We start from the raw sequence: 13,519 nt of genomic DNA, 5'->3' as shown, positions 1-13,519 counted from the left end.
TCTACCTGAGTTGAAAATACTGGCAATCTTCATTAACTGGGTACCTCGTACCCTTTTTCACCTTGCTTCTGTTACTTGTTGGAACTTATGTCTACTTTCCGATTATCTTTTTCCTTTTTTATCGTAAAAGTGGATAGGAATTCTTGCCTTAGGGATCCTTATCAAGAAGCTTACACATCTTAGTATACACATGATCTGCTAAATACTTCATATTTATCCATCATAATCATGATGCAAAAATCGTCATGTTTAGGAAATTGAGTTCTTACAACTGAGCTCTACCACATGATCTAGAATAAGAAGAAAAAGTGACAGTCCTAAATGCCCCGTAGCCTCCTACTTATAAGTGTGGTGCACGACACACCCATAAATAAGACTCTACTAGACACAGCTTATAGACTCCCTAGGACAGAACTGCTCTGATACCACTTTTGTCACAACCCAATCGATGGGCTGTGATGGGCACCCGGTAACATACTCAATCGAGTACCTACATAACGTATCTTTTCATGTCATACTATCATAGATAACTAAGCCGGAAGGCTGCCGTGAGTGTCATGACCCAGATTTCTCACCCTCGGGAGTCGCGATGACGCCTATTAGTGAAAGCTAGGCAAGCCAATGATTTCAATTGTTTACCCTTTTCATTTTTAATCCCTTAACAGTTGTAAATTAACATTTTATAAACAACGAAAATTAAATAAGTGGAAGAATGAAATTTAACAATTAAGTCAATACCAATACAAATCTATAACATAAACTACCTAGAACTGGTGTCACAATCTCACGGACTATCTAAGAAAACTACAAATAAAGTCTGAACAAGAAAGTACATGTCTGTCTTTGGAATATAAAAGAACAGAAAGAAACTAGATAGGGAGGGGACACCAAGGCTTGCAGACGCCTGCAAGTTTACCTCGGGTCTCCTGATGGACTGAAGGCAGCAACCCCTAGCTAAGGTAACTATGCTCCAGTACCGGGATCTACACACAGTATAGAGTGTAATATCAGCACAACCGACCCCATGTGCTAGTAAATGTTGAGCCTAACCTTGGCAAAGTAGTGACGAGGCTAGGACAAGACTACCAACTAAACCTATGCAGTTAAAGAATATATGTTACACCCCAAGTTTTCATACGTGAGAGTACATCGTAAGTCATTGATGTAAGCTCGGAAATGAGATTCTATTTGGAAGCAAATAAAGTAAGTTAATAATGTTACCTTGGAGGTTACAAATATTTAAGATCATGAATAACGATTACCAAGAGGGTTGGAAATCTTAGAAGCTAAACCAATTGAAGAAAATAAGTTTCGTCGAAAGTTGACAAGTTTCGAATGTTATAACATGTACTTTGGGGTGAGACTAGGGTTATTAACATGATAAGGAGGTTATTCTATGAGTTATTTTAGTCGTATGATATTCATTTTCTACATTTTGAAGGCAAGCAAGTTGTGGAACAAGAGTTGGCAAAGGTCATCACAAGTTACATTCATAAATTTGCTGAAATTTAGGTCAAATGTATCTGAGAATTTCTCCAAATATACTTGGAATAATGGGGTGTTCTACCTACCAAATTGAAGGTCTACGAGTCTAGTTTCTAACGCATTAAACCGTTTGTCAATACGACATCGGAGTAGAGAGATATTCGCATTTTCGCGAGACCGCGCAAGCAGCTCCCAATGGGACCCACTTAGGCGGTGGTTGACCTACTTCAATTTATAAACGATTTGGACGCCTATTTTTGCTCATTTTTCAACTAAAGTTCGTCTCCAAACTTCTCCTAACCCTCCTAAACATATATCACAAGGGTTTGAAGTGATTCCAAAGTGATTACACCATATTTCAACATCAAAACTTAGTTCTAGTGAAGAACAACACCTCTTTGAGGTTGTGTTGTCATTGAGGATTGTTGTTATGTTGGTTAAGTTGTTAGGATGATAAACTATAAGATAATACTTGGACTAGCTTAAGTCACTTCTATGGTGTTGTATTGCTATTAAGGGTTGTTGTAAAATGAATATAACTTGGATTTTGACTTGAAGTTACTGTAGGAGGTATGTATATTGTGTTCTTGCTTGTGCCTAAGGTTATCTTGATATTGATTAAGTTAAATGGATGGGCTAGACCTGAACTAGTGAATAAAGTTGCTAGTTGGAGATAGTTGAAGTTGTGGATTATTTTCGTTGTTATAAATATATGGTATAAGGCTGGAATCATTGATTAATGACTTCATTATCAAGTTAATGATACTTTTATGTTGAAGTAAGAAGTCTATAAGGATTGATAAGGGGTATACGGATTCCAATCGGAGTTTGCCGCTCGTCGTAATGTAGTTGTGACTTGTTGTGGTTATATGGTGTCTTGATATTGATAATTATGTATTGATGGATTGCTCTGGTCATTGTTGTTGGTATATGGTATTGGAGGAGGCCCTTGTTACAATGGAGATGCTGCCCAAATTTACGTAAACGAGCTACTAGCTTAAGTTATAGACTTAGCCTTTGCTCAGCACTGATTTTGAATCTCCTTATACTATGATAGATTGAGTTGACTTGTTTGAAGAGTTGCTTGGAAGGGATTAAGGACTCAACGGGTTTAAGGTATGTTAAGGCACTTTCTTCTTTCTTTTGGCATGGTCTAAAATGAAATGAACATAAACGATACGCTATTTCATAATGACTCTACTCCTAGCAACTAAGGTTGTCCATGTTGTTCTTTCCTTATAAAATTATTCTAAACAAGTGTGTATGATCCTTAAATCCTACTAAGGTTCATATTGATGGTAGGGATGTCCATAATGTTCTTAAGTCACTCCAAAAGGTTTAGAAGATGATTCCATGAGTCTAGCATGCATTATATATAGTATCTATTTTACTCTACCGAGCCGCGCTATAGTCGGCCGGGTACGGCACCTATTGTGCAACCACTGATCAGTTGGGTTTACCGAGCTCCACGTGGCCGGGTACGATTCTACCGAACCTTATGATGGTCGGGTACGCTTTTACCGAGTCCTCTTTGAGGCCGGGTACGATATGATGATGATGATGCCCACAGAGGCGAATGTTTTAAAAAGTTTATGTATATATATGTATTATGAATTTCATATCAGTAACCCCCAGAGGCACTCTGATGTTACAGGTTGTATCTCCTCTATCTCTCTCTTTACATTACTGTCCTTGTTTATGCTTTCCTACCTAACATACTCGGTACTTTATTCGTACTGACGTCCCTTTTGCCTGGGGACGCTGCATTTCATGCCTGCAGGTCCCGATTGATAGGTTGACAGTCCTCCTAGTAGGCTATCAGCTCAGCGAAGGTGTTGGTGCACTCCACTTGCTCCGGAGTTGCCTATTTGGTCAGTATGCTTTGGATATGTATTGATTGATATGGCGGGGCCCTGTCCCGACCTTTATGATTTTATGTACTCTTAGAGGCTTGTAGACATATGTCAGGTGTATGGATAATTGTATGGCCTTGTCGGCCTATGTTTCGAGTTTACTAATGGTCATGTCGGCCTTATAGGCCCGTATGTCACATATATTAGTTTGTATATCATGTTGGGTCTTCATATGTTGACTATTCCCTTATGTTTTATTCTTGTTATCTCAGGACGAGTTTTCTAGCTCATTTACTCATGATAACATGATAAGAAAGATATGTTACGTTGGTACTCGGTTGAGTAAGGCACCGGGTGCCCGTCGCGGCCCTTCGGTTTGGGTCGTGACAGAAGTGGTATCAGAGCAGTTCTGTCCTAGGGAGTCTACAAGCCGTGTCTAGTAGAGTCTTGTTTATGGGTGTGTTGTGCACCACACTTATAAGCAGGAGGCTACAGGGCATTTAGGTCTGTCACTCTTTCTTCTTACTCTAGATCGTGCAGTAGAGCTCAGTTGTAAGAATTCAAACTCCTAAATTCGACTTTAGTCATAATACAACGATACCTACTTCCACAAAGATAGTTGGTAAGAGATTACATGTGGATGTGAAAGAGTTGAGTCAGAGGAACTCGATTTCACATCATACTTATGATGAGTAAATATGAGGTCTTCAACAGATCGTGTGTGTACTAAGATGTGTATGCTTCTTAATAAGGAGCCTTAAGGCAAGGATATCTATTCACGAATATGGTGAAAATCTATGAGGGATTCAGAAGCTAGATACAAGTTTCAACAAGTAAAAGAAGTAAGGTGAAGAGGGGTACAAGGCACCCAGATAATGAAGATTATCAATATTTTCAAATCAGGCAGAGAAATATAAGCATTTTGGTACCTTCATCAATGACAGAGGTAAGTACAATTGGCCACACCCATCTCAGTTATGTTCTATGGGAGCTAACAGATATTATTTAAGAGAAAGATGGGATATCAGGATCCAGTTGGAGTTAGAGTAACCCAAAAATTGTGGATAGGTTGTTATTATTAACCAATGTTTCCGAAAGATGGTACAAATGTGGTAAAAGATATCCTTCTAAGACACCCAGATGGTGAACTCTAGAGTAGTACAATCAGATACGAATACTGGAATATTCAAAAATTTCAGAATATAGGCAGTGGGATCCTAGAAGGGACAAATATTTACCTTAGTATGACTCTAGCCCCGAGTAAAAAAAAAGAATGTTAGGCATTCTAATGAGATGAAGCTAGGGGAGCTTATAGGGAAAGAACTTTTTGTTGAAGTTTTCAGAATAAAGTGATAGACAAAAAGAATATTATCCGGAGAATAAGAAGAAAATAAATGAAGCATCATGAGTAAGATGTGATATAGGGGTGATAACAGTAAATCAAAATATGACACGATGACAGAGTCTATAGTCAAAGTGAAGGAAAATACAAGAGGTGACAAGCCTTAAGGCAATAAAAGAGTATAAGCCATAAAATCATATTTTTATTTCGAGAAATGAGTTGGTGACTTCAACGTGATTACCAGGAGGAAAGGTTAGACCCCAGAGTAATAAAAATCAGTATGGGCTGGTGAACAAGATAAAACCGAACATGAATTAGGGACCGGAGGATTTGATAATGGTCGACATCGTGAGAATTTCAAAGATCGTGCTCCAAACAATAATAGAATAGACAACAGACGAATAACCTTTAAAGGTTATTTAGGAAGTCGCTTACCTAAAGCAAGCACTCTGAGCAGAGTTAATCTTAAGGGACTAAATGTGCCAGTTACCGTAGGTGTCACCTTCGTGCGTAAGAAATTTAGTTATCCCTGGTACAGAAGGTTACCATAAGGTGATTAAGGTTCATTGATAATGTGAAAAGACGCCGAATATGAAAAGGTAAAACAAGTATAGGTAGATCGTCGTAGTACTAAATCTTAGTACTCCCCTGAAGGGGGGAATATGGTGTGATATGGTATTAAGTCGGAGTTAAGCGGTTCAGTTAACTATGGAATGGTAAAGGAAGAATGTGGTAAAAAGGAGAAAGGGATGATGTTGCATTTATTCAGTTCCTGCAGATATGTTGCGAATCCAGAACATTATACAAGCACGACACCGGGGAGAGGCAGTAAAAGTTTCTGGCCAGGATGTTATTGATAAATAAGTATGAATGGACATTTGATACATCTGGAGCTAGTGGTGAGAGATAAGTTAAGACAAAGGTTATATCCCAAGAGGGATTATGCAGAATATATATATATATATATATATATATATATATATATATATATATATATATATGAGAATGGACCAACGAGTAATTAGTAGTTGATTTAGGAAGAGCCCAGTTATGGCTAGACAAGAGGTCACGGATAAATCAATAGATCATGCAAGATAAATGTAGTGAACTGCAGCATAATGAATTTAGTCTCGCAGATACAAGATCGCAATCATTTGAAAAAAATTCAGATAGGAGTTGAGGCAATTAAAGGTACCACTTTTAAAGGTTTATGAAAATAAGAGAGAGTGTCACTAAGGAGACAATAAAAATTTGAGCTTAGAAGTAACCCTACGAGCACAAAGGCATAAATTTATGTAACTAAGGATTATTATAGGCAAGTAAGAATAACGAAAATTACCTTCGGGTGTACGATATATCAAGCTCGCAACTTTACAAGAGCCAGAAGGTCTCCCTAAGTACTACAATGAAAGACTAGTTGAGGAAATAAGGAAGAAGGTTTCCACCTAAGCATAGTGAGCTAGAGAGTAAATGATCCTGTAACAACAGTCTCACTACAATATTGTATACACTCCATAAGAAAGTGGCACCTATCATGGCTAATGAATGGTAAAAAAAGAAGCTATCAAAGGTGATGTTTGAGATCATATAAGGTACAAGAAATTATAGTATTCGTGGGCAAAAAGGACAAGCCAAGTATTCATGCAACAAGTGATAGAACGACCATCAAAAGTAATTGCTTACATTTAAGGACAACTGAGAAGGCACAAAAGGAAATTTATGGTGCTATCAAGTTAAAGGAAGGTTGGGAGTAGTATAAATAGATCGGTGTAGGTCCTAAGGTAAAGTATTTTAGAGCAAAAAGGTTTTAGGTAGATAGGAGTAAGGATATGAAAAGATGAGTGAGAAGGTGACGAGAATATGTATGTCCTCGGGATTAAACCCATCAAAACAAGGGAGCTGATGATTTCCATATGAATAAAAAACTCTATACAGCCTGAATGAACCCAGAGGAGTCTAAGACTAGGTGCATTTAGAAGAGATGGAATGTTGCCCTGGCGGTAGAATAAGGGTGTAATTGTGATAGATAAGAGGATGATTCTTAGGCCTTTGATTGAGTAATGATTTAACGAGAAAGGGATTTCATTAATTGCACGGGATTAGAATACCCCCATAAGATGAATCGCGTTGGGATGCAATGAAATATGGTTATTGAAGTATAGTATTATCCCTAGGTGGATCAGGAAAATCACTTCAGATGTTCCCCAATAAGATGTGAGCCCTAGTGACAGTGTATTACGTAAGAGGTTGCAAGTTATCAGTGATAGATTATAGATCAACATTAAGGTGAATAAACAATAGATGGGTACAAGTTCCAAAGTATGAGATGAGATTTGTTTGTTATTCTTAAGATGAATAAAAATGAGGAAGCACTAAAGGACTTAGATTTATACATATAGGATAAGCAGCGAGAGAGTAACCTGGAGTTGGGTAGCAAGTCTCGGTAATTATAAAATGAAGTAAGTTTTATGGTATAGTATAACCTACCTAGATGTAGTAAATCCATAAGGATAGATATGCAAGGCTATGAAACAAGAGATAGCAATAGTCTTAAGTTCGATAAAGTACCAAGCGAAAGACATCAATACACCTATAGATGCCTAGAGGGACAGCTTTTCATAATTCTGTATATGTTCATACGGTGAGGCTTATAGATTGGCTAAAAGATGGAGGAAAAAGGGAAGACGAGTCGCTAGGCACTCATATAAGGACACAGTCGTACATACTGCATGATATAAGGTAGCAAATGTTACGATGTTGGAAAAATTCCGACCACATGTCATGGCGTGACAAAGAGGCCTAAAAGGGGGGAATGCCCAAGCGTTTGGATTTATTCACAAAACTGTTGCTTAGATGGCAAGATGAACATTAAAGTATTCGTAAGAGCCATAGTTTATGAAATTGATAAGTGCATCAGTCAACATTCGAGGACGAATGTTCCAAAGGGGGAATGATGTTACACCCCAAGTTTTCATACGTGAGAGTACATCGTAAGTCATTGATGTAAGCTCGGAAATGAGATTCTATTTGGAAGAAAATAAAGTAAGTTAATAATGTTACCTTGGAGGTTACAAATATTTAAGATCATGAATAACGATTACCAAGAGGGTTGGAAATCTTAGAAGCTAAACCAATTGAAGAAAATAAGTTTCGTCGAAAGTTGACAAGTTTCGAATGTTATAACATGTACTTTGGGGTGAGACTAGGGTTATTAACATGATAAGGAGGTTATTCTATGAGTTATTTTAGTCGTATGATATTCATTTTCTACATTTTGAAGGCAAGCAAGTTGTGGAACAAGAGTTGGCAAAGGTCATCACAAGTTACATTCATAAATTTGCTGAAATTTAGGTCAAATGTATCTGAGAATTTCTCCAAATATACTTGGAATAATGGGGTGTTCTACCTACCAAATTGAAGGTCTATGAGTCTAGTTTCTAACGCATTAAACCGTTTGTCAATACGACATCGGAGTAGAGAGATATTCGCATTTTCGCGAGACCGCGCAAGCAGCTCCCAATGGGACCCACTTAGGCGGTGGTTGACCTACTTCAATTTATAAACGATTTGGACGCCTATTTTTGCTCATTTTTCAACTAAAGTTCGTCTCCAAACTTCTCCTAACCCTCCTAAACATATATCACAAGGGTTTGAAGTGATTCCAAAGTGATTACACCATATTTCAACATCAAAACTTAGTTCTAGTGAAGAACAACACCTCTTTGAGGTTGTGTTGTCATTGAGGATTGTTGTGGGCTGTATTTGGATGAAATTCCAAGTTGTTGTTGCTGCTGTATAAGGTGAGTATAACAACCTACTAATTGTGCTTAAGCTTGCTTGTATGTTGGTTAAGTTGTTAGGATGATAAACTATAAGATAATACTTGGACTAGCTTAAGTCACTTCTATGGTGTTGTATTGCTATTAAGGGTTGTTGTAAAATGAATATAACTTGGATTTTGACTTGAAGTTACTGTAGGAGGTATGTATATTGTGTTCTTGCTTGTGCCTAAGGTTATCTTGATATTGATTAAGTTAAATGGATGGGCTAGACCTGAACTAGTGAATAAAGTTGCTAGTTGGAGATAGTTGAAGTTGTGGATTATTTTCGTTGTTATAAATATATGGTATAAGGCTGGAATCATTGATTAATGACTTCATTATCAAGTTAATGATACTTTTATGTTGAAGTAAGAAGTCTATAAGGATTGATAAGGGGTATACGGATTCCAATCGGAGTTTGCCGCTCGTCGTAATGTAGTTGTGACTTGTTGTGGTTATATGGTGTCTTGATATTGATAATTATGTATTGATGGATTGCTCTGGTCATTGTTGTTGGTATATGGTATTGGAGGAGGCCCTTGTTACAATGGAGATGCTGCCCAAATTTACGTAAACGAGCTACTAGCTTAAGTTATAGACTTAGCCTTTGCTCAGCACTGATTTTGAATCTCCTTATACTATGATAGATTGAGTTGACTTGTTTGAAGAGTTGCTTGGAAGGGATTAAGGACTCAACGGGTTTAAGGTATGTTAAGGCACTTTCTTCTTTCTTTTGGCATGGTCTAAAATGAAATGAACATAAACGATACGCTATTTCATAATGACTCTACTCCTAGCAACTAAGGTTGTCCATGTTGTTCTTTCCTTATAAAATTATTCTAAACAAGTGTGTATGATCCTTAAATCCTACTAAGGTTCATATTGATGGTAGGGATGTCCATAATGTTCTTAAGTCACTCCAAAAGGTTTAGAAGATGATTCCATGAGTCTAGCATGCATTATATATAGTATCTATTTTACTCTACCGAGCCGCGCTATAGTCGGCCGGGTACGGCACCTATTGTGCAACCACTGATCAGTTGGGTTTACCGAGCTCCACGTGGCCGGGTACGATTCTACCGAACCTTATGATGGTCGGGTACGCTTTTACCGAGTCCTCTTTGAGGCCAGGTACGATATGATGATGATGATGCCCACAGAGGCGAATGTTTTAAAAAGTTTATGTATATATATGTATTATGCATTTCATATCAGTAACCCCCAGAGGCACTCTGATGTTACAGGTTGTATCTCCTCTATCTCTCTCTTTACATTACTGTTCTTGTTTATGCTTTCCTGCCTAACATACTCGGTACTTTATTCGTACTGACGTCCCTTTTGCCTGGGGACGCTGCATTTCATGCCTGCAGGTCCCGATTGATAGGTTGACAGTCCTCCTAGTAGGCTATCAGCTCAGCGAAGGTGTTGGTGCACTCCACTTGCTCCGGAGTTGCCTATTTGGTCAGTATGCTTTGGATATGTATTGATTGATATGGCGGGGCCCTGTCCCGACCTTTATGATTTTATGTACTCTTAGAGGCTTGTAGACATATGTCAGGTGTATGGATAATTGTATGGCCTTGTCGGCCTATGTTTCGAGTTTACTAATGGTCATGTCGGCCTTATAGGCCCGTATGTCACATATATTAGTTTGTATATCATGTTGGGTCTTCATATGTTGACTATTCCCTTATGTTTTATTCTTGTTATCTCAGGACGAGTTTTCTAGCTCATTTACTCATGATAACATGATAAGAAAGATATGTTACGTTGGTACTCGGTTGAGTAAGGCACCGGGTGCCCGTCGCGGCCCTTCGGTTTGGGTCGTGACAATATACGACAAGTAATAATAACGAAAACCAACAGTTAAAGATGTGAAGGGGAACATGCTACGGGGGAATATAAATTACCAATGGTAACTCAGGAGAAAAACATAAAGAACAATTTAATGTTCGCATCAGTAAGAATAAGGAAACAGTAACAAATCAATATCCACTTTTATCCTTTATTATTGCGGCGCGCAACCCAATCCAAATCATAAAACATGGTTGCAGCGTGCAACCTGATCCATATCATATATCACTGTTGCGGCGTGCTACCCGATCCAATCATATATCACTATTGCGGTGCAACCCAACCCCTCATGTCCTCCCTTATTACTCCATGTTGCGATGTGCAACTCGATCCCATATAATATTGTTGTGGTGTGCAACCCGATCCCAATATACAATTCAACACCAATCACGAAAGAATCCCGACAAAGGAACAATAAGGGAACACCAATATCCCGGCAAGGGAATCAGCTATAACCAAACTTGTTCCAACATTTAACTTCACAAAAGAAACCTCAACTAGAACCAATACTCAACCATAAGCAATTACCACGAGAATAATCATAATTCTTGCCCAACACAGAGAATCAACAACTTAGGCATTTGTAGTGCTTATTAAGAACACAACGATTTCAATTTAAGACTTACGGGCATGCTTGACAACGACGTATAGATACTCGTCACCACACCTATACGTCGTACACTACGCTAGCACATAGCAAATAAAGCACAATACATATTTCCTCAAGCTAAGGTTAGGCTAAACACTTCCCTCGAACTTCCACGGCCAACTCAAGCCTCAAACACTGCTTTTCCTTTAGAATTCACTTCCAAATTACATGTATCTAGTCCAAATTAATTTAACAACATCAATAAATGCTAAAGAATTCATAGCTAATGCTTAATTATAGGGTTTCTATCATTTTCCCCAAAAAGTCAAAAATCGACCCCGGGCTCGCTTGGTCAAAACTCGAGGTTTGGACCAAAACCCGATCACCCATTCACCTAGGAGCCCAAATATCCAATTAGTTTCAAAATCCGACCCCAAAATGAGGTCTATATTCTAATTATTCAAAAAGCCTTAAGTCTACCCAAAATCCCAAATTCTACCATGGAAGAACAATATTTAGGCCTAGAAATCTAATGGGTGTTGATGGAAAATGAAGAAAATGGGTTTAGAAACACATACCTATGATTTGGTGTTGATTTTGCTCTTCAAAATCGCCTAGGTTTTGATTTTGGGGAAGGAGATGTGAGAAAATATTTTTTTCCCGTTTCTGTTACTATTTAAAAGACTTGGGTGACAGTGTTAATCGCGTTTCGAGAACACTGTCATGATCGCGAAGAGCTACCAGAAGTGGACTTACGTGATCACGAGTTGTCCTACGCGTTCGTGAAAGGTTGGCCCCCCTGACCTTCATGTTCGCGGACCTGTGTACGCGTTCGAGTAGAAGAACGACAACATCCCATCCCCAACTCTAATTTACTATACTCGTTCGCGGGAAATGGGTCGCGTTCGTGTAGAGCAGCCCCCGAGTGCTCCGCGTTCGCATCCCTATCTTCGCATTCTCGTAGAAAAAATTCACCCCATCCCCAATTTCCCTTTTGTAATCGCGAGAATGGCTTCGCGATCGTGAAGCACAAAATATCTATGCATCAGAAGCAGCAGTTTTGCAACTTTTCTATGTGTAAAAACCTTCTGAAACTCTCCCAAGCCCTCGGGTGTGACGATCCGGCCGGCTGTCTTAAGAATTAATGCCCCGATCCCCTATTAACTACTTCCCCAAGTTTAATTCTGCTAATTTGATTTGCCGAGATATTCGATTTTGAGTTTCGGAGAGTTTTGGAACACTTAGTCCCTAAATGAGAGCTTAAGTGTTGGAAAGTTGACCGTAGTCGGAACAGTGTGAAGACGGCCTCGGAATGGAAATCTGATGGTTCTGTTAGCTCCGTTATGTGATTTTGGTGTTAGGAGCATGTTCGGAGTGTGTTTTGGAGGTCCGTAGCTAATTTAGGCTTGAAATGCCGAAAGTTGAATATTGGAAGTTTCCGGTTCGATAGTGAAATTTTGATCCGAGGATCGGAATGAAATTCCGGAAGTTGTAGTAGTTTAGTCATGCCATTTAGGATGTGTGTACAAAATGTCAGGTTATTCGGACGTGGTTTGGTTAGGTTTTGATCGAAAGCGTATTTTGAGGAAAAATTGGAGTTCTTAAGCTTAAACCCCTGATTATTTCGAGTTTTCGATGTTATTTTAGGTGTTTTAAGGATTGGTACAAGTTTGAATAAGGTATTAGGTGATATTGGTACTTTTGGTTGAGGTCCCGGAGGCTTCGGGGTGATTTTGGATGGTTGACGGAAGAATTTTGAAGTTGAAGAGTTGCAGATTTTTGTTGCTTCTGGTATTTTTGCATCTGCGGTTTAAGGACCGTAGATGCAGCTTTGGAGACCGTAGAAGCGGAATCTGAGTGTCCCTTCAGTGTCCGCAGATGCAAAAGTTCCACCGCAGATGCAGTTTCGCATCTGCAAAAGTCGTATCGCAGATGCGGCTCCTGTGCCATTTAATGAAAGTCGCAGATGCGACCAATGTTCTGCAGAAGCGGGACCGCAGATGAAGTCCCTTGACCGCAGATGTAGAAATCACTAGGCTGAAATATGAAATTCAAGGATTTAGTTTCAAAAGTTAGAAAAATCGAATTGGAGCACGGGAGAGGGCGATTTTGAGAGGGATTTGAAGAGAAGATCATTGGGTAACGATTCTTTACCCCTTTCTAGTTATATTCCATCAATCTATAGTTAATTTCATCGTCTAAATTCGTATTGGGGATTAAAAATTGGGAAAAATTGGAAAACACTTCTTAGGCGAATTATTTAGTTTTGATTGGGTTGTTAACATCCAATTTGAGAGATTTTTATATGGTTAGACTCGTGAGAGTACGAGGTTTCCGAAAATGTTAATTTCACCCGATTTCGAGACGTTGGCCTGAGGGGTGTTTTGGTAATTTTACCTAATTTCGCGTCTTAGCTTTGAATTAAATCATAGAATCAGTTGCTTGAGATGTTATTTACGATATGTAATTGAATTGAATAGATTTGGGTCATTTAGAGTCGGATACTCGTGGCAAACGTGTGGTTTCGAGTTGATTTTGGAGTCGGTTTGAGGTAAGTGGCTTGTCTAACCTTGTG

Source organism: Nicotiana sylvestris, chromosome 6 (genome assembly GCF_000393655.2).
Source record: "Nicotiana sylvestris chromosome 6, ASM39365v2, whole genome shotgun sequence".
In the NCBI taxonomy this organism is placed as follows: Eukaryota; Viridiplantae; Streptophyta; class Magnoliopsida; order Solanales; family Solanaceae; genus Nicotiana; species Nicotiana sylvestris.
The sequence above is the reverse complement of the archived record's forward strand: the minus strand, read 5'-3'. Positions refer to the sequence as shown.